This window comes from Cryptomeria japonica, chromosome 9 (genome assembly GCF_030272615.1).
Source record: "Cryptomeria japonica chromosome 9, Sugi_1.0, whole genome shotgun sequence".
In the NCBI taxonomy this organism is placed as follows: Eukaryota; Viridiplantae; Streptophyta; class Pinopsida; order Cupressales; family Cupressaceae; genus Cryptomeria; species Cryptomeria japonica.
The window spans coordinates 236,820,515-236,842,768 of NC_081413.1; positions in this window are offsets into that span (position 1 = coordinate 236,820,515).

The following is a 22,254-nucleotide window of genomic DNA, read 5'->3' on the forward strand; positions in this document are numbered from 1 at the left end:
AGAGCTTATGCTTCGTCTAGCCAACAGGAGCATCATTTTCTAACCGGTCTTCGTCTTGATATGATGGAATCACTAACTTCATTGTAGATTTTGGTATAATGTTTACGTTCAAAGTTTTATGTTTATTGAGGCTTAGTTGGGTTGAATTGTATGTTTTTCTTAATGATCTATTAAATAAGATCTTTGAAAGACCATAACAATAGTTGCATATGATTTTTCTTTCTTGTCTTTATTGAATGCTCGCAACTATCACAAATGGATTGTCTTTCTGGTAGATAGGTTTAGCTTGATTTATTATTTTTTGTTTAAAACTAGGCATGATTTGTTTTCCTTAATCTGACACATGTCTTGATCAGGGTTGTAACAGATGCTTCCCAAAAATTTAAATGCCGTTCTATTTGATTTTGGAGGATTTCTAAACTTCCTCAACTGTGTTAGATTTCATTTTCATTTTCAATGGTCTGACACTCCATTATATATTCTCTTGTAACGTGTCTTCAGTTATCTTTTGAGTTATTTAGAAAATCGGAGCTCATTCCATTGATCTTTTTCAACCCTCACCATTTCAACTTGTTTAGAAGGCATAAAGACGTGGTATCTACAATTCTATTCTTCCAATTTCATTGATTTTTATATAGTTTTCGTCTTGAGGTTTATTTTCACTATAGTCAACTTCTTGTGAGAGAGGAGTGGTCTGGCCTTACGTTTGGTGGGCTTTGCTCTCACAAATTAGGATCTCTTGGGTGACATCTCAATGAACAGAAAAGTGTGAATTGGGTTGCTCACATTCCCAAGTAAAAAGAGGGGATCAAATGTTATGAAAAAATACCACCTCTTTCAATCAAACTCTATTCCAACTTTCGTTGTATACTTTTTTGGTTTTTCTATTTCTTGAAGTTGCAGATGTTTGCCACCATGCGATATAGATTCATTGCTTTGTAGTATTTTTAAAAAGTTGGTCTACTGTTTTCTGTTGTGTCGTACATATATATTTTGATCTAAACATTTGTGTTAATGTGAGGATTGCGTGGTGAATACTTGCTCCCTGACATCTGCCAAGAGCTCAGACTTTATGGCTATGTAGCAATTATTTTATAAATATTTTAATTTAGATATATATTTATTTATAAATTACAGTTTGAGCACTATTTATAGGTGAAAATAAATATAATTTTTTTAAGGTTGTTGTCAAGTGAGATATTAAATTATTGTATGAGGCCTGGCTTAACTTTATATATTATTCATTAATTTTTTGAATTTGAATATGGAATTTTCAATGTGAAGTACACACATCTATATTAAAAAAAATCAATAAACTTATACAACAGTAATAGTATTATATTTTATGAGTTAATAAGAGAATAAATAGAAAGCAAAGACTATAATATTTTCATCTAGGAAAGCTCTTTTGGATAAATAAAATCTAACACAACAAAATTCTTCTCTATTATATGAAATTCAATTGTTTTACAATACAGTAATGAATATCTTACTTCACTCTTAAGTATGCATAGATATATACAAGCACATTGGAAGCAATTTTGTATATTGCATGAATCATGCAAAAGATAAAGTTTTGTGTTTCAAAACGTTGGTGAAAATATAAAAAACTTAAAATTACACCCAAACATATACTAGACAAGATCGCCTTTGACCATAAAACATGCAAAATATGCAACTCTTATTTTGAGGGCAGCCAAGCCCATTGTTTTCTCTACACCAAGAAAATATCTCAATACTCACATTTTTTGTTAATAAAGTAACAACATTCTTTTATGTATCAACTTTTTCCAATAGTAATTACTTGCCTTCAATCATTTTTCTCACAAAATGACATTATACTCTAATATGCATTGGCAAAGCACGCATGTGGGATTCTTGGTTCAATATATTACACTACAATCAATCCTTACCACAACCACAAGTTGTCATTTGTTCATTTATCCTTTTGTTTCTCAAAAAAAAAAAAAATCTATTTATTGTTAGTGTAGACACCTAAAAGTTGCACAATCAATTAAGTAATTTTTATTCATTTCTAATTCCTCCAATTAATTAAATTAAGGTTTAATTAATATCCCCATTCCTCTAATTATCCCATTAATCCGACTCTTCTAGCCTAGAAGTTCAATTAAGTACCCTTAGCCATTTAATTGAATAAATTCTATTTATTTAATTAAAATCATTTTTCCCCTTTTGATTAAATTCACATTTAATTTAAAAATCTTTTTTACAAATAAATAAATCCATATTTATTTGTGAATAGTAGCCCCACTTGCAAAATCCTACAAATGCAAGTTGCATCCCTTTTGGCTAAAATAAATCATTTCATTTACCAAAAAATCTTATTTTCCCTCACACACTTGCAAAATCTTACATTTTCCATTATTCTTCTAAATCCCCTTCTAGAAATCTTCTAATCCCTTCCCAATCATGTTGTATCCCTTAATCTTGTCACATCCCTAAATTTAGGGAAGCCATTTCCCTAAAAATGGGGAAAGTCTTCCAAATGTGTGGAAGACTACCTTTTTCAACAAGTTAACTTGTTGAGTATTCCAAGTTTGTAAGGCTATGACAAAACCACTAGAGGTTTCCCTCTTTGGTCAAGTAACCTTACAAAAGCCTTCTCAAGGCATTTAATGCCTCTTGCAAGCCCACACCCCTTAGCCATCATGGTTGTCCCTTTGACCATTTTCCATGTTGCACAAGAGTTTACTTCTTGGGTAATAACCTGTTTCCTTGGATAAAAGCATTATCCAATGATGTCACCCCTTGAAGCCTTCCCTAATGTTTAATTAGCATGTAATGCTTGCTTAGCATCCCCTCAAGCCATCTCAAGGTGACATTTGTCAACTTGGGATTGGATTGAATTCCTCCCATGGATTGATAACTTTCAATCCTAGTCCTTGTTGAGATTATTCAAGTTCAACCATCCATTTCTCCAATTTCCCTATATATAGAGTTCATTTATCTCCCAATTGGATCAAGTCTTTTGTGCATCAAAATTATAGTCATATTGCAGGTTAAGGAGCTCTCTTTGTCATCACCAAGCATCAAATTCATCTTCAAGCATCCATCTCATAGCATTTAGACTCATTTTAGTTCATCTTTTAGCTTAATTCATTTCTTTTACAAGTCTTGCGTCCTCATATTAGCTTAATTAAATCACATAGCATCCTTAGCTTTCAATTTGGAACTCATCTTTGCATCCTAATGATCTAGCTTGCATCTTTCATCTTCACTTCTTCATCTTAGCATTTTTTCTAGAATCTTAGTTGCATCCGTTTAGATTCTAGTTGCATCTTCATAACTCGTTCCTTAGGTTGACATCTAGAGGATCAAGCTACTCTACCAAGTGAGGGCCAACTTGAATCCAAAGATACTTAGGGATAGAGGACAATGAGGTGATTTTAGAAAGTTTTAACTCATTTCTTGTATTTTGATTTCTAACAATCTAATGCAATGCTTCATTGGTGTGTTTGAAGTGTTTTCCTTCTTGTAGGTGGAAGACCACATTTTCAGCCACACAGGTAGATATTTTGACAATCAAGATCACCAACTTAATTAGAATCAACAAATCTTTGCAATTTTTTTTTCTTGATAGCAAATTGATAATTTGAGATGCTACAAAGGTATTTAAAAATCTGTTTCATTAAAATTCAATGTCCTTTACTTGGTTTGGACTATATTTACTCACAAATCTTATTGTATTTGTAATGTGATGCAAGAGCATCCCCGGTTCAGAGCAATCTTGCATCAACCAAAAGCATTTTCCTTTTTGTTTTTCTTTCTGTTTGCAGTTTCAGTTTTTCTTTCTGTCGGTCCCGGTTTTGGCTCACCGGATCTTGTGGAGTTGGGTTCTACTTGAAGACTTGATCATCTTTCTTGCTTCCAGGCCGCATCGCATTTGGATCATTTTCTAACAAGATATCGCTATCGGTTTCCCTGATAGTTTCCTGTTACCGGTTGGTAGTTCTTCTTACCAGTTGCCTGGACCTATTTTGGTGATCTACCAGAACCCCTTCCAAAGCTTGTTGAGCCTTGGGCGTTGATTCCGATGTTCCTTGGCGTGTGGCCGACCTTTTCTCGCGATCTACGTTTCATCCTTTGGATTTTTCGGAGGAATCTTGGCAGAGGCCGACCTTGTTATTTTACACGTTAAGTCTTGTTCTTCGGGTTTTGATCCCTTTTGGGCCAACTGGATCCTTTGGATCGATATATATATAATTGTACTTGCACATTAGAATGTAATCAATCAAAGAATCAAGTAGTTAGATTGTGCGTAGAAGATAGATCTCACGATTCAAGGTCCCGATTGTGACCTATTTTGTATGTTCTACCAGGCCTGTGAGCCGGTATGTTGTAACCCGATTGTTACTGGTTGGTTGTAATCATTTTTCATGCAATAAAACAATTTGTTCTGCATTGCCTCCATCAAATCTTTGTGTTTCTGTTGTGTTTACTCTCGCTGATTGGTCCAAATTGATCTCTTTGAGGTCCCTCCTCACCGGTGACTGCTTCAAGTGGTATCAGAGCAAAGTTTCGTTCTGGAGGTTGCGTGTCCTGAATTTTGTTGTAGGGTGGCAGATTGCGGATCTGACCTGCAGTTGCAGAGGACTAGCGTGAACGATGGCACGAAGAGGAGCTAGGAATGGTGGAGTGCATGGGAATGCAGGCCCTGTTGTGATGGAGATGTTGCGAGGTATATCACCCTAGTTGGAAGTTGTGGAGACAGCCCAAAGAAGAGGCTGACATATTGAAGATGTAAGTGAAGATGAAGGAGAAGAAGCCCCAACATAACAAGAAAACATACCGACAATTGATCTAGATAAGTAATGGTTTTTGAGGGTTTTGAGTAGGGCGAATACTAGACCTCATTTTACCCCACCAGAATATGATGGGAAGTTAGATTTAGATGAATTGATGGATTGGATCTCCGAGATGGAGAAGTATTTTGATTTTGAAAACACTGCAGAAGAGAGGAAGGTGAAATATGCCTATACCCGGTTGAAAGGTCATGCATCTCTTTGGTGGGAGCATTTGCAAGTTGATAGACAGAGAAGAGGTAAAGAGAAGATTAAGATATGGGATCAGATGATTGCTAAGTTGAAATCGAAGTTTGTGCCGAGGAATTATCAAGTGGATCTGTTCCGGAAGTTGCAGAATTTGAGACATAAGGAATCTAGTGTGAAGGAGTACACCGAAGCATTTTACAAGTTGAATATTGGATCTGGACATGATGATGAAGTTGAGCAAGTTGCAAGATATTTGAATGGATTGCGGATGTCTATACAAGATGAACTCAGTATGATCAAATTGGAGTGTTGAAGAGGCTTATCAGTATGCCCTAAAGGCAGAAGAGAAGTTAAACAAAAGACATGAACAGGGCAGAGGTGGAAGGCTTACCGGAGGAAGATTTCAAGGAGGAAGAGGATATACCGGAGGAAGAGGATATATTGGAGGAAGAGGAACCGGTACAGATCAGATCAAGGACAAGGAAGTGAACAAAGAAGGTAATTCATACCGGAAGGATGATATAAATTTCTACCGAGGAGAGAATCGAATGGTTACCAGAATGAGAATTTTGGAAGACAAGACAAGAGGGCATTCAGAGGAACCTGCTTTAAATGTGGAGGAGAAGGACATCGTGCATTCAAGTGTAAGAAGACAAAAACTATCAGAAGAGCAGCAGTGGTGGAAGAAAACCCCACCGGATCAGACAATAAACCGGAAGATGGAGAACTATTGGTGATGAGGAGAGCTTTGTGTCATACCGGAGGAGATGAAGAGCCCTTGCAGAGGAAGAATATGTTCAAGACCAGATGTAAGGTATTCGGTAAGTGTTGTAAAGTTGTTATTGATAGTGGTAGTTCGGATAATCTTGTTTCAGAAGAGATGGTGAATAAGTTGAAATTGGAGAGATTGAAACACCCTAAGCCTTATCAGATAGCATGGATTCAGGATGAACATAAGTTGTTAGTAAGTGAACAATGTTTGGTGAAATTGAAAATTGAGAATTATCATGATGAAGTCTTGTGTGATATTATGCCTATGGATATTTGTCATCTTTTGTTGGGTAGACCTTGACAATTTGATAGACAAACAACACATGATTGAAGGAAGAATACATACACTATTGTGGCCAATGTGATGAAGCAAACCTTGTTACCCTTGGAGGAACCTTTGAAGAATGAAGTCCGTACAAATGCTAGAATCTATTTGGTAGATGGAAGGAAATTCCTGAATGGACCGAGACATGAGAATGTGTGTTTTGCCTTAATTCCTAAGAAGACTGAGAAACCGAAACCAAAAGGAGAACACCCAGAAGAGATAAAAGATTTGCTGACAGAATATGAAGACATCATTTCAGATAATGTACTTGATGGATTGCCACCTATGAGAAGTACTAGTCATTGCATGGACTTGGTTCTCGAAGGTAGTTTGCTTGACAAAGCTGCACACCGATTGACACCAATAGAGAATGAAGAACTGAATAGACAAGTGCATGAGCTATTGAAGAAAGGTTTGATTAGGGAGAGTCTGAGCCCTTGTGCAGTACCAACAATATTAGCACCTAAGAAGAATGGAGAATGGAAAATGTGTACCGATTCCAGAGCAATAAACAAGATCATAGTGAAATACCGGTTTCCTTTGCCTAGGATGGATGACATAATGAATTGTTTGAGTGGAGTAAAATACTTTACAAAGATAGATTTGAAGAGTGGATATCATCAGATCAGGACCAGAGAAGGTGATGAGTGGAAGACAACATTTAAGACAAATGAAGGACTATATGAATGGTTGGTGATGCCCTTTGGATTGATTAATGCACAGAGTACTTTCATGAGGCTAATGAATGAGGTATTGAAGAAATTCTTGGGTAAGTTTGTTATTGTGTATTTGAATGACATTTTGATTTTCAGTAGGACAAAAGAGGAGCATTTGTTGCAGTTAAGACAAGTTTTGTAGAGGTTGAAAGAAGAGAAGTTGCTGATCAATATCAAGAAGTGTACTTTCATGAAGGATGAGTTAGTCTATTTGGGATTTGTGATATCTGAGGATGGTTTGAAGATGGACCCTGAGAAAGTGAAAGCAATTGTTGAATGGCCTACACCGGAAAACATTAGAGAGGTGAGATCATTTCATGGATTGACTAGTTTTTATCGGAAGTTTATCAGAAATTTCAATTTAATTTGTAACCCTATGACTGAGATCATGGGAGGAGATCAGAAGGAATTCAAGTGGACCACTGAAGCAAACATAAGTTTTGAATTGTTGAAGCAGAAAGTGACTGAGAACCCTGTGTTAGCTTTACCAGATTTCAATAAAGTATTTCAAGTGGATTGTGATGCAAGTGGAACAACAATAGGAGTAGTCTTGAGTCGGGAAGGGAGAGTAGTAGCTTATTTCAGTGAGAAATTGAATGATGTACGAAGGAGATATTCAGTGTATGATCAGGAGTTTTATGCCATAGTTCAAGCCTTGAAGAAGTGGAGACATTACTTGTTGCCTAAGAAGTTTGTGTTGTATACAGATCATCAATCTTTGCAGTATTTGAACAGTCGGAGAGGGAATTTGCTACAGAGATGAGAGTGATAGTTATAGGATTTGAAGATTTGAAGACCTTGTATGATGATGACCCGAATTTTGTAGAACCTTGAAAAGTATGTAGAGAACTGGTTATGGTAGATAGAAGCAAGTGGTTGGATTACTTCATTCAGGATGGGATGTTATTCAAAGGAGTTCAGTTGTGCATACCTAAGAGTTCTATGAGGGAGAATCTGATAAAGGAGAAACACAGTGGAGTACTAGCTAGACATTTTGGCATTGACAAATAAATAGCATTGGTGAGTGAGCAGTAATTTTGGCCCTAGATTCATAAGGATGTTAAGGGATATGTGCAGAGTTGTAGAGTTTGTCAAGTTGCAAAGGGTAGTAGTCAGAATGTGGGATTGTATTAACCTTTGACAGTGCCGGTAAGACCTTAAGAGGATATAGGCATGGATTTTGTACTTGGATTACCTAAGACACTGAGAGGGAATGATTCTATATTTGTGGTAGTGGATAGATTCTCGAAGATGGCTCATTTCATACCTTGTAAGAAGACATTAGATGCATTGCATGTAGCAGACCTATTTTTCAAGGAAGTGGTGAGATTGCATGGATTGCCTAAGAGCATAGTTTCAGATAGAGATACTAATTTTGTTGGCTATTTTTGGAGAACACTTTGGAAGAAGATGAAGACAAATTTGAAGTTCAGTTCTACTTTTCATCCACAGACTGATGGACAGACAAAAGTTGTTAACCAGAGTTTGGGAAACTTGTTGAGATGTTTAGTGGGAGAAAAACCGGAAGTTGGGATTTAATCCTTGCACAAGAAGAGTTTGCCTACAACAATTCAGTGAATAGAAGTACCAGAAGAACACCTTTTGAGATTGTTACCAGAGTGCATCCTAGAGGTATATCAGAATTGAGAGATATTAGTAGTGAAGACCAAAGAAGTTCATAAGCAGAAGACTTTGTAGATCACATGGCAACATTGCATATTCAAGTTAAGCAGTATTTGGAAGACATGAACAACAAATATGAGGAGAAGACAAATGAGAAGAGGAGACATAAGGAATTTGAAGTTGGCGATGAAGTGATGGTATATCTGAGAAAAGAGAGATTCCTTGTTGGAACTTATGACAAGTTGCAAATGAAGAAGTTTGGACCTTGCAGGATTTTGAGGAAGTTCAATTCTAGAAATGCATATGAAGTGGAGTTACCATATAGTCTAAGTATTTCACTTGTGTTTAACATTGTAGATCTTCATGAGTATCATGAACCGGAATTCAGTGAGGACAATATTACAGCCTTGGAGAAACAGTTGCCCTGGAAGGAACCGGATCAGATTGAAGAGATTTTGGACAGTAGGTTTGGGCTTAGTACCCGGAGCAGTCAGTATAAAGAGTATCTTGTGAAGTGGAAGGACATACCAGTTGAAGATTCATCTTGGATTTCTCAGGTAGAGGTAGACCGCCTTGGTTTCCCTCTGACCCTAGCAAAGTGAGAGGCTCACTTTTTCAATAACTGTGGATGTCTGATGCAGGAGCATCCCTGTTTCATATCAATCTTGCATCAACCAAAAACATTTTCCTTTTTGTTTTGTTTTTTGTTTGCAGTTTCAGTTTTCCTTTCTGTGTGTCCCGGTTTTGGCTCACCAATTCCTGTGGAGTTGGGTTCTACTTGAATACTTGATCATCTTTCTTGCTTCTAGATTGCATCGCATTTGGATCTTTTTCCGACAAGATATCACTATCGGTTTCCTTGACAATTTTCTGTTACCGGTTGATAGTTCTTATTACTAGTTGATTGGACCTATTTTGGTGATCTATCAGAACCCCTTTTGAAGCTTGTGGAGCCTTGGGCATTGATTCCAATGTTCCTTGGCATGTGGCCGACCTTTTCCCACGATCTACGTTTCATCCTTTGGATTTTATGGAGGAATCTCTTGGCAGAGGCCAACCTGGTTATTTTACACGTTAGGTCTTGTTCTTCAAGTTTTGATCCCTTTTGGGCCAACTGGATCCTTTGGATCGATATATATATATATATATAATTGTAATTGTGCATTAGAATGTAATCAATCAGAGAATCAAGTAGCTAGACTGTGCGTAGAAGATAGATCTCATGATTCAAGGTCTCGATTGTGACCTATTATGTATGTTCTACCAGGCCTATGAGCCGATATGCTGTGACTCAGTCATTACCGATTGGTTGTAATCAATTTTCATGCAATAAAACAATTTGTTCTGCATTGCCTCCATCATATCTTTGTGTTTCCGTTGTGTTTACTATTGATGACCGGTCTGGATTGATCTCTTTGAGGTCCCTCCTCGCCGGTGACTGCTTCATAATGTCAAGTCTAGTACAAAGCATTGCATACATTAGGGTTTCCAAAAACACTAGCATAAGGTATTTTGACACATTTTTTTATTTTTTGTTTTGTTTTGGGATATTACTGGGTAGATAATTTATATTGATATGAAAGTAAGTACTCACAAGTTTACTGTTTTGCATCTTGAATCTCTAAAAAAAATCAGCTATATTTCTTTTGATATAATCATAATTTTTTGTGTACACAATTCCTTTTGATTTCTATGCTTAAAATAAATTTTGCATCACTAATATTTTTTATGTCAAGTTGTGAAGATAACTAAGACAACTAAATTGATCACCACCATATCGTTATCAACTAATACCATGTCTTCTACATTAAATACAATGATCACAAAAAATTTAACTTTATGTTTGAAATACATACATGAATTGACTTTACTATGGTTTAACCCAAGTCTCGTAACATTTTGTTAATGTTTTTTTGTTCTACATCTTTGATGATTGCTTCAAATCCTAAAAATACTTTTTCTAATTTGCACACTAAATCCTTACTTTTCTCCTTATCAATTTATCAATTCTAATTGTGTTGTGGATTCCTTTTCCCTCAAACTCACCATGCATAAATGTTGTCTTTACATCTATATGTTCAATTTCAAAATCCAAAGCAAGAACGATAGCTAACAAAACTTTAATTGATCTCGAATCCTTCTTCTCCTCATCGCTCCATTCTTCTCTCCTTATCGCTCAATATTTCTCCTTGTGCCTCCTCACCTTATCACTCCATGGGGATCTCCTTTATCCCTCCAACCCTTATCGTTCCACGTGGCTCCTCAGTACCATCTCCTTGTTTCTTCGCCGCTCCCTCCTTATCACTCCACCCACCTTGCTACAAGTCTGTCCATTGCTCGTCGCCACAGGATCGAGGCCTTAACACGTCGCTACATCTTCCTATGTTCTTTGTCGGCGCTGGGGAACAACGTTCTATCAACCGTCGAGTCAGCATTGGATTTGGGCATTAACATCCCCTTTTTTACTTGCAACCTTGGACTGTTGACCGTACACTTCGTTGACTGAACACCATCCGAGAACGCAGGGACAAAGACCTGCATGAGGATCAAACCAAAGACCGCCCAAACAATAGGGCTTCGTAACTGTCGTTGCATCACAGGGTTATCCCCTAATATTCATTCATTTTGCATCCATTGAATTAGAATCATTTGACTTTCAATTTTTGGTTCCATATTATCTTATACCAATTCATTCTTTGATTCATCTCATGCAATTGCTTTTAATATAGATATTGATCTACCCTCTTCTATTTCCACGTGAATTCTATCAGATTTTCTCTTCTTTTTTTTCTTGAGCCCTCTTTCTTTTGTAAAAATTATATTATGATCGAATTCTATTTTCTATATTTTTTATATTAATTTGGATTTGTTAAAAGAATTTTAATAATAATTTATAGAGGTTACAATTCTTTAAAGATTATATTACATAGTTCTTTCCAAATATGATTTACAATTAATTAGTTCTAAATTTGTACCATCATTACTACTATTTCTTAGTAAACCAAATTTCTAACTTAGTAGGAAACCAAACATTTTTGGCATGCCTTTAAAAATATATTTTTTCTATTGAAGGTGGGAAAATTAGAAATCCCAAAATGTACTTTAAATGTTCATACATCTTATATAATGACCAAAGTAGTTAGACATGAAGGAACACATTTAGACATGGCACAAGGAAGAAGGTTGGAAGCGACGGAAGGGAGATATACTTAAGAGGTAAGTGTAGAAAATGGTGAGAAGAAAAATAATTCTAATATTTAAGAAACTTTTATTAAGTGGGAGTAGAGATTATGCATAATGTAGGATGGACAACTAAGATAACCAAACTAACTAGCTAATTATCTTTAGCAATTAGATTAAAATAAGCATGTGCATGCTACTAATAATTTTTGTTGTTTAATATTGAGTAGTCTTAAAGACCACTCATGTAGAATTCATCTTTTTTAAAGGAAATAAGCTTCATATTAAAAGGAATTAATCATGAGTTTGTTTCCAATTTAAATCATGTTTTTGTCAAATGAAAGAGGTTGGGAAAACTTCGTCTATGTTAAAGATAATTATTTTCTCAATTGAAAAAGTTAGAGGCCTACAACAAAGATTCTTAAATAATGTTTAGAGGGACAAAAATTTTAATCTATAAGAATAGAGTCAAAATGAGCTTATCTTGCCAATAGAGTCAAAATGAGCTTATCTTGCCAAATAATATTAAATCATTTTCTTTTCTTTGAGTTAGTGGAAACTATATGAAGAATTAGGAATTTCCATCATCCATTTGATTTTTTGAGTGATTCACTTAGATATTAGACATATACATTGTTTTTTGGTGTTGATAATTCCTAAGCCTTTTCTTAATTTAGGTTGAATATAATATTGTCAAGAGATGTTCAAAAATCGTATTGTATCATCCCATTTTACTAAAAGAGTCTATCTAATCCATTTTTGAATATCATCATAACATCCATTTTAATTTAATTCATCATGAAAAAATTAAATTTGGCTCCTTAAAATATTTTATTGATTAGTTACCCAACCCATGAAGGATAATAATTTCTTACCATAATATATCAGCTTGGTTTTGATCTTATTGAGAAATGGATTCCTTAATTCTAAAAAAGGGTCCTAATCCAAATGGGATACGATCACCATGTGATAAATTTAATTCTATTTAGTAGGAATATAAAATAGGGGTTGAGGATACCTTGGTAATGAAAACACCTTTCTATGTTTTGAAAGGTTGAAATGGAAAAAAAAAACACAAAGATTGAAAATTTTAATCATGCTAGAAATTTATTCTTTGAAGTTATGAAGGAAGAGAATTTTTTTATAAAAAAATATGAGTTGATAAAATTGATTGTAGAGAAAGGGAAATACCTAAAATTAGCCCAAGTTGCTTAGTATGTAGGATGAGGTGGCTTAAGGAACTCATGGCAACGTAAATGGATAAGGTGTGTGGGCATCCTTGTTTAATAGACTAGTGAAGCTTAAAAAAATGGAGTGAGTTACATATTTATTGTAAAATAGACATTATGTCCCCCTTTTTAATTTGTAAAATAGACATTGTTTCCTTATCGCTCCATGTTTCAAGTTCTCTGTTGCGGATTTTGTGAGTTTTTGAAGTCTTGTTGTGCAATCTATCTCTTTTTCAAGCTTGTCGTGAGATTAGGAAGTTCCGAAAGTATTGGATCGCCCGATCTCCTATTGTCTTGTGCTTCAGTCGCTCTAGCGGGGGTTGTGGAAAGTTTGTAAGACCCGACTGTAGGTTTGTAAGTTCATATTTTCCCTGACTGAGTGACTTGTCAGTCTCACCTAGGTCTTGGGGCGTCACCTTTGTGTTAAGTTGTTGTACGGACTAATGGTGTTTGCCTTGTCAACATGAACAAGCCGAATTAAAGGACCATTTTGAAAGGTGAAATAAATGTGGCATTTAAGGCATGTCACATCACTTGAGGACAGAGATGGGGCGGTAGATGATTTTTGAACTAGCTCTCATTTTTGAGTTTTCACAAGTGCACAATCTAGCTTGTGTCCATGCAGAGTGTGATACAAAACCACTGGGCAGGTGTACAAGATACAAAAGTAGAACAATTGAACCTAGAGACTTTCCTACAAGATCTTGAAGGAGGAGAGAGAGCTCTATTGTAGGAAATAATTTTTTAGTGTGGCTTAGCTTTCATAGTTGGTTTTCCGACAGTCGTGCCTTGTGCATGGATTGGCGGATGGATCAAGGTGGTGATTGTTGTGCCTTGTGAGAAATCTCAGTAGAGGGTGGTAGGGTTGTAGCACAGATTGATGCTAAAAGCATCTCTCATGCCTTGTGCCTTCCTGAGAAAAAAACTTCTAAAGACATGTCCATTCTAGCTGGTGAAGCGTATTTCAGAACACATAGGGACTAGTGTATGAACTATATTGCTAGGAATCAGTTAAAATCCAAAAAAGGAGGTAAGTCTCAATTGCCCACCAAATTGAAAAGAATGCACTTTAAGGATGAAGTTGCAGAGATTATAGTCCTCTTGCACTATGTTGCAGGGAATGCTTGCTTTGATTCTTTTGAGTTCTGGACGTGTCATTTTATTCTGGTAATTTGTGCTCTTGGGAGTTTTATTGACTGGGATTCCATCATTAACTATCATTTACACGAACAATTGCGGAATTTTTGTCAGTATCTTTCCTTTCATATGTGTTCATATTTGATTTTCATCCTAGCTAGTCAAGAGTCTGCTTGGTCGGGGTTGGAATTGCATCATCCTCTCCCTGCATTTGCTCCCGTCTACCAAAAATTTCCTTAGCTCACTATGCGTAAGGGTATGCAAGATTTTTCCCGCGTCAATGATGCATTTTTGATGGGTATGGTTAGAAAATTAGAAGGAAACCTTGTCCTATAGATTTCCCATGACTCTGCTACCTTTGTGATGAAATTTGGAAGTTTCTAGACCCAATTCGACCAGTTCACATACCTCAAAATTGGGGGTTTTGAGAAGGCTCCACTGAAATTGCGTCAGTTCCTGTTGGCAATTGACACTCATCTGGCGACTTCCAGTAGTTTCTTATTGGTCTAGGGTTGTCATTGATGGCAACTCTTCTTGGTGATTCGATTCGGCGAACGTGATTCATCGTATCTAGAAGCTGGAGTTAACCGATAAAACATGGCTATCTCGGTAATGTTTTGGTGTGGAATGATTTTCGTTGATTGCGGTGTTTTTGGTGATTTATTTTGTGGTCTCGGTGAATGGGAAGATCCCTCAGAAGCATGTGTTTATAATCTTTTGGTCTGGTGTTATGTTTTGTTCAAGATTGAAGCCGACTTGGAGCTACACATTACAGTTCCTGAAGCCGACTTGAAGGAGATTACTTTTATGTTAAGACCGGATATATAAGATTGATTTGGCGGATTGGTTTTCAGTGTAATACTATTAAGGTGATCTATTTTGGTGGGATTGAGCGTAGTTCCACATGTGCATTTGATTCACAGACAATATGGTAACTGACTGAGACAGAAATAGAGTATTTGCAGAGCGAGTACAGTCAGAGATCTTGTGCTTAACCGAAACTCATTCTTGCATTGTCAGATGCTATCTTAGAGTTCATTGTATTTCCTCATTGTAATCAAATTGTAAGTCAGTGAGACTTCCCTAAAGGTTATAGCCTTCTGGGCAATTGTAATTGAGTAGTGAGCTCTAGGCAGTGAGCCTTAATGCAAGTGCATTCCCCATCTATGTATTATTTATGTATTCCTGGCCATAGTATATGAATATTATGGGTTCCAGCCCCACCATGGTTTTTCCCTTTTTTGGTTTCCACGTAAAAATTCTGGTGTTGTGGATTTGTGGTTTATTTGTTGCATGTTTATGTTCTTTTCAGTTATGCATTGCTAACTTGTGGATAAAGAATAAGTTTGTGGATTTGATTTCCAGTAGATCACTGATTCATCCCCCTCTCAGTGATTCTTGATTCTAACAGTTTTCGTCTGATTATATTGTGTTCCTGGAAGTTTGTCGATAGATTGTTGTGGTAAACATTAAATACTTGAACATATGGAAAGAAAGGATATTCCTTACCATTGTCCATGTCTCATTTCTCTTGCAAAATAAGTGGTACTACTAAGGCCGTGGGAACACTCCTAGAGAAATTTCAATTTCTATCCCTATCCATTAGAAGCAGTTTCGACAGCAAGGGATATGCGAAACACCATTTGTATGGAGCCCAAGGTTACATGCATTGCCCTGGGCTTGAGGACTTCTGGGAGGATTGTTTGGATGATGTTGAAGTGTTTAAAAAGGGTTTTATGAGACTTTCTTTGCAGTAAATTCACATTCTTGGTGTTTCTTTTAATGTTCCTAATGATGTTGTTGAAGATGAGGTCATTATTGACCCAAAATATCACACTCTTGCTAATAAAACCCCCACATAAATTGATTGGTCTAAAGAAGAGGTCTTAGACCTAATGGTTTGTACTGCCCCAGTTCTGAGAAGGACATCTAACTAGTTAAATGGCAAGTGGAAACAACATGTCAGTTCCTCACAAAGCCAAAGGTCATCATCTCGCAGAGAGAAAGGAGCAGTTTCTTCTTCCCCCATTCTAGCATCAACGACCAAGTTTGCAGATAGGTTACCAATCCAAAGTTCTCAGTTAGGTGGCGATGGGGAGAAACCGAAAGAAACCACTGCTAGACTAAAATCAACCTGTGAGCGGGATGACAAAATTGTGCCACCCAGAGGGAAATCACCCCTTGTTGATTCTGACGGTATTTATCAACAAATAATTGATGATCATTCTTTCTTTGATTTGCTTGAAATCCCCTCCTCTCCTATGCAAACTACCCCCAGCTCTATTAATAAAGAATCAAGACTTGAAACAACTTCTCCATCGTTGTTGAAGACAGAGGTAGAAACGAAGAGAAAAGTGTCCACCTCTGTTTCTAGTGAGATTTATATAGTCGCATTTCTGCTTCAAAGTTCTCACAAGCCCAAAAAGGCCAAGCAAATGCCTTAGATCATTTCCGATCCTGTATCTGGGCACGAAGTCCTCAAAATTCCTGATCCTATTAAAGATATGAATGCAAGTGACATAACAGAAAAAGATTATAAGACCGGCCATGTAGATATGGGACCTTCTACTTTAGAAGGGGACGTCTACCATGCCGACTTTTCAGTCCATGCGTTGATTAAGAGGGCTCAAGAACAGAAGAAAAAGAACCTGGAGCTAAAATCCCAAGTGCAACCATTGAAGGATTTCATTTCATCTATTATAAATCCTATAAGTGGGGAGGCTTCAAGTTCACATGTGCAGGGACTTAATCCAGATATTGTGAAAAAGATAAAAGGTAATTTAGCATATGCTAAAGCTGTCACTAAATGGATAGATGAAATGTATATAATTGGTGTCGTTTATATTACTAATTTTAGGGTGTTGTATGTGAATATTTGGAATAAAATAAAGGAATTGTTAGCTGAGCTACAACATGTCAAGAAAGAACATGGGAGCATATTTGTGCTTTCGGAGGAGGTTATAGAGCTCACGAAATTAAACCCTGTCATTCTGATGACCAGAAAATTGGTAGCACATCCTAAGGAAATTGATCTTATTTGGCGAGAAGCCTTGGAATGGAAAGAAAGGATCTACCGTGATTATATCAGTGACATTGATGATTCCCTAAAACACTATTTGAATGATATGTTGAAGATAAAGAATAATCTCAAAGCTAGATGTTGACCTTATGGATAGCTTTGAGGAGAATGTAAAGGATGGGCCAGTTCAAGGAGAATTATCAGAAGAATATCAAAGACCATCCAAATATTTCTTTGGAATCCTTTTAGGGATTGTGTCACTTGCAGATGCATACTACTGCCTTTGAGACTGAGATGGATGAAAGCACAAAAACATAGCCACTTCTGACGGGTTGATTTGAAAATGGAGAACAAGGTTGCGCATCACAATAGTACCAGAGGACCTAGGCTTGGAACTAATCATGAACAGGTATCATGAGTACATACAAAGGATTAAGGCCTAGGAAGTGGCACATGTTGATCAGGAGGTGGAGATCATTGGTGATAATGAACCGGAAGCTGATTAAGCGGGGGTAGTTTCATAATTTTACTGTTTTATTGCTTTTCTTGATTATTGGCTGGGAAGCCTAAAAGACTTATTTTAAAATAATGGTTTTCTTCAAGAAACTGTTTCTCTAAATGTTTTAAATAGATAGACTTATTTTCATTTTAGGATCTTTTGGGCACACTTTGTTTTACTCTTAAGAGCAAAAACTTCTTTAAGTATATTTTTGTTTACTGTTTTGAATATAGAAAATTTGTTGGTGGCTTCATATATTCGTAATCTTTGAATTATTATGTGTGGATGCTTTTCTGTCCTTGTGAATGGTTATCAGTGAATGAATTTATGTTTGAGGTGGTGAATGGTTTCAGTTTTCTGTTGCTGCAAAGATATTATATGTGAATGATATTTTGTGGCAATCTAGTTGATTCAAAATCTTGAAAAATCTAAAAAATGTTTGTATTTTATGCATGCCTTTTGAAAGCTTCCTAGTTAATATCTCTTTCCTTATTTGCTTTTTGGTTAAAAGCATTTCAATTAATTTCCATTCATTGAATATCATCTAAAGGTAGCTGCCACCTTGTAAAATAAGTAGAGAACTAGTTAGTAGATAGTTTGTTTAGACGGGTTCAATTGTGGTTACATTTGTCACCTTTGTGGATGTGAGAATATAGAGTTAGGTGATAAATCTATTAACCAACAAGACATTAGCATCATTGAGAATTTACACAAGACCAATTTTTAGGTCAAAATTATAATCATTGAAACATTTTAAGAATAAAATTCTAATGAATGTGGTAATAGAATTTACTAGAATCAAGATTAACTAGGATGACATCCTTGATGATTGCAAGATCTCATTTAGTCATTTCACAAGAAAACACTACATTGTTAATGGCGTACCTTCCCCCAATGAAACCAATTCATATAATCTAACAATACTTTTCACCTCAAGATTGATTGAGAGAGACAAATATCTGGCTATGATCTTATAATACATGTTTGATAGAATGATTTTTCTCCATATAAAAAATATTATCCTATTTTTTAAATTCCTAAATGATTTTTATTATCCCCTTTTGAAGGAATGAACAAAGGGAACAATAGTAAAACACATCAAGGTAAAATTGAAATATTTTATATTTGATACAAATCCACACTTTCTTAAATATCACAAGAAGACAATCCAATCTATATCTCTTCTTGAGAGGCCAATTAACTAATGGATATAATACTGATAAATTTTAGTAGGGAAAAATCCCCTATGGTCTTCTTAATCACTTATTGGTACTCATCACAAACCACATTATCATGAAACAACTAGTGTTAATGATACTAGGAGAATTTTTACAAGTTACCTACTGGTGTATGTGAGTCTCCTGTTCATTTGTAATGGAAATAATTATCACCCTTTTACCTTTTCTTAAGATGTGGAAAGCAAGATCTAGAGTTGTAGTTACATATTTTTTATCTAGCAAAGATAAGATCAAACTCTACACATCTTTGTTCTCTATAAGTTTCATTTTTTTTTAGTTTTATTACATATCTATTATATTCATTTGAAGTGTATATTAGATGCATCTAGGGTGAATAATTTTATATTCTTATCAAGCTAACGTATGAGGATTTTTCTATGTGCCTACTTTGCCACAACACTCTTCTACTAAAGGCTCTATGATATGTGTTGTGTTCTGATAAATCATTATGATATTGATTAGTATAATTATATCACTCATGTGGATTAGAAGTAGAGTTCCACTAAGTAGGCTCTAGGGAAGAATTGTATTCAAGATTACGAAGTTAAGAATTGTTAAGTTTATATACTTAAGAATGATGAAATATTTGAGAAAGATGGAATAGTGAGTAAAGGGTAATGATATGCGAGGTGGTGAATGGATCAACCTGGAGAAGAATTACTAGGGTACTACAAATAAGAGATACATTATGAAAAATAAAAGAATGATCAAGTATTGGTAAACCCACAATAGAGTGTCCCACTTGTGGGTTATTGAATTTTGCATGGGACATGAGAAGGAATTTAGAAAGCACCTTTATTCAAAAGTAACATGAGAATCTCCTTTGAACAAAGTCAGAACTTCATTTGAAGATGACCTTCATTTAAAGGTATTTTTTCAATACTTTGTACTATTGATAGAAAATCTTTGTTGAAAAGGTCATCTTTGAATGCAATTTTTCTTTTCTTATCTTTTAGAAAGTATAATGTAATAAAATATTTTAATATTTTTTTTAAGTTGACCAAAGAAACTCCAGTCAAAGGTATCTTTAAATGATAGTCCTATAGATACCATTCTCCTTCTTTTCATACAATTATTTAAATTTATTTGTTTCAAAGACTACATTGGATCACCAAATCGAGTCACTAAGATGTGAGATTTTGTAAAATTGTTGCCAGATTTTGTAAAATTGTTGGCCTCAAAGTAAGCATTCCAAAAACTATAATTCAAAATATGTTTAAATTTAATTATTATATTTATTTTATATTTTCTGCTAAACATATGTTTTTTTGCCAAACATCGTTTTGTCTACATTGCACAAATTACTAGATAATACGAAAACCATCTTCAAATTGTTAATGGTTTGGTTGTTGTAGTTGACAAAAAGTGTGAATTTAGTTCAAAATTTTGATTTCAATGTCCCACTTTGGTGAAAAAGTGGAACAGAATATTGTTGGATCATCCATATACTTAGCCTTCTATGCATGCTATGTTTACAATTTGATCAAGTGAATCAATCGTGAATAAGAATTTACCATCCAAGGGATCTATATTGAGGGAATTATGATACATGGTACAAAAGTCAATCTCTTACTTAGTCTAGATTGACAATTCTAGTTGTTGTTCCTTGTGATGTTCTAATACGTTAAAGTCTTCCTTAAGGATCTTGTTTGAATTTAACTAGTTTGAAAGGGAAAATTTTCCCTTGTGGATACGTAAATATGAAGAAGAAGACCAAAGTACGACCATTTAGAAAAAATTATGAAAAAATAACAATAGTGTGAAGGGAACTCTCCTTTAACAAGGATATGTTTAGATAACCATAATTGAAACCAAGCACTACCTTCCACTACCTTCACTATAAGAAGTTTGAATGAAGAGGTCTCTTGCCATAAAACTTTAAATCATATTCTAAATGAGCATTATTGATATTGGATTATTGCAGTTAATTCATTTCATGATTCCATTATATAAGGTTTCTTTCCAAATAATATTCTTGTTTTAGGAGGGACATTCCTTGTACATTCCATCATACAAGAGTGTAATTAATGAATAATTTATCTCTACAAATTATTATCTAAATTCAAGTATACATAGCAATTCTAGGAGAGCCCAGGATTAGGTTTATGAATAGGGTAGTCTTTGATAAGGTGCCTTTCATTCAACAATAAAAACAAGAATTTGTTTTTCTAAGTTAAATCAATAACTATTCAAATTCAAACTACAAACCCAACAAGATTAATGGTTAAAAGAAGTGGTTGAGAAATGACTAGTACCACACTTGCCCTAGCCTACATAGGAAGGCTTAGAAACTTTTCAAAACTATGTTTTTAGTAGTTCGTCTCTTATGTCATTTAAGAATGGACAAATGAACATATTCATCAAAATGAATTCTATCCACATGGTATCTCTAGCAAGAGACACTTTCAAGTTATGGAAATAGAATTTTCCTGTATGAAGGTAACCTACTTATTTGCAAACAGTTGATGTGTCATGCTATAAGGTTTCTCAGGCATGTTTTGGAGAGTGAAACATAGATGTACTATCTAGTCATTTCCTAAATCTTATGGATTCACTACCCCAAATTTTGCTCTCCTAGTTAGTTTTTTGCCAATTGTAAAATTTCTTTCTCAAATGGAACCCCATAAAGGAGAAACAAAATAGGAATATGTGCATTTTGCATTTAGAAATAATGCCAACGATAACAAATTTAAAATTCAAGCGTTAACCTCATCTAGTGGATCCTCAATGATTGAATCAATTAATAGGCATCCTTTGTGTTGCATTAGTGATGTCCAAGTGAAGCCTATCACCATTCCTTTTCTAGTTGGGTTATTGCCTTCCTATGCACAAATTTAAACAATAGAATGGCCATGAGAGGTCAAGGAGCCATACCTAAAAGAGTTTGTTGTGTAGTCAAATAAAAAATCTCTTAAATGGTGAGATTTAATCAACATATAATCCATAATTCTTTAGAAATGCAAGAAAAATAGATCTCATATTTTAATTAAACTCATTAAAAAATGATAGCATGTCACATCTTTAAATCTCGTTCCTAAAAAAAAAGATAGATGCCACAATAAAACTAAACATAACAATATTATTGCAAATGATAATCTTAGTTTTAACTATACAACAATATTTTATTTTCATATAATTCTATATTACATTATACTATTCACCCACTTCACATGTAAAAATTCCCTTAAACTTTATTCATATTTCAGATAATTTTCAATGTAGGCCATATTTGCATGTATGTATGTGTCCATTACAAAAGTTAGTTGCTAGTGTTATCCTATCTAAACACAACTTATGGATGCTACATTCTTATCATTCATTAACCCATTTAGTTTCATATGGTATGTCAAAATATATTAAAATGTTTAATTTTGTGACAGATTGAATTTATTTTTTAATGTTTTTATGAAAGATTTTACATCACTTGTGAGTTTGCTTTTCTATTCAATACATGAATACAAATTTCTATTCATACCTCTTTGGCTAGAGTTGATGATTAAAGAGT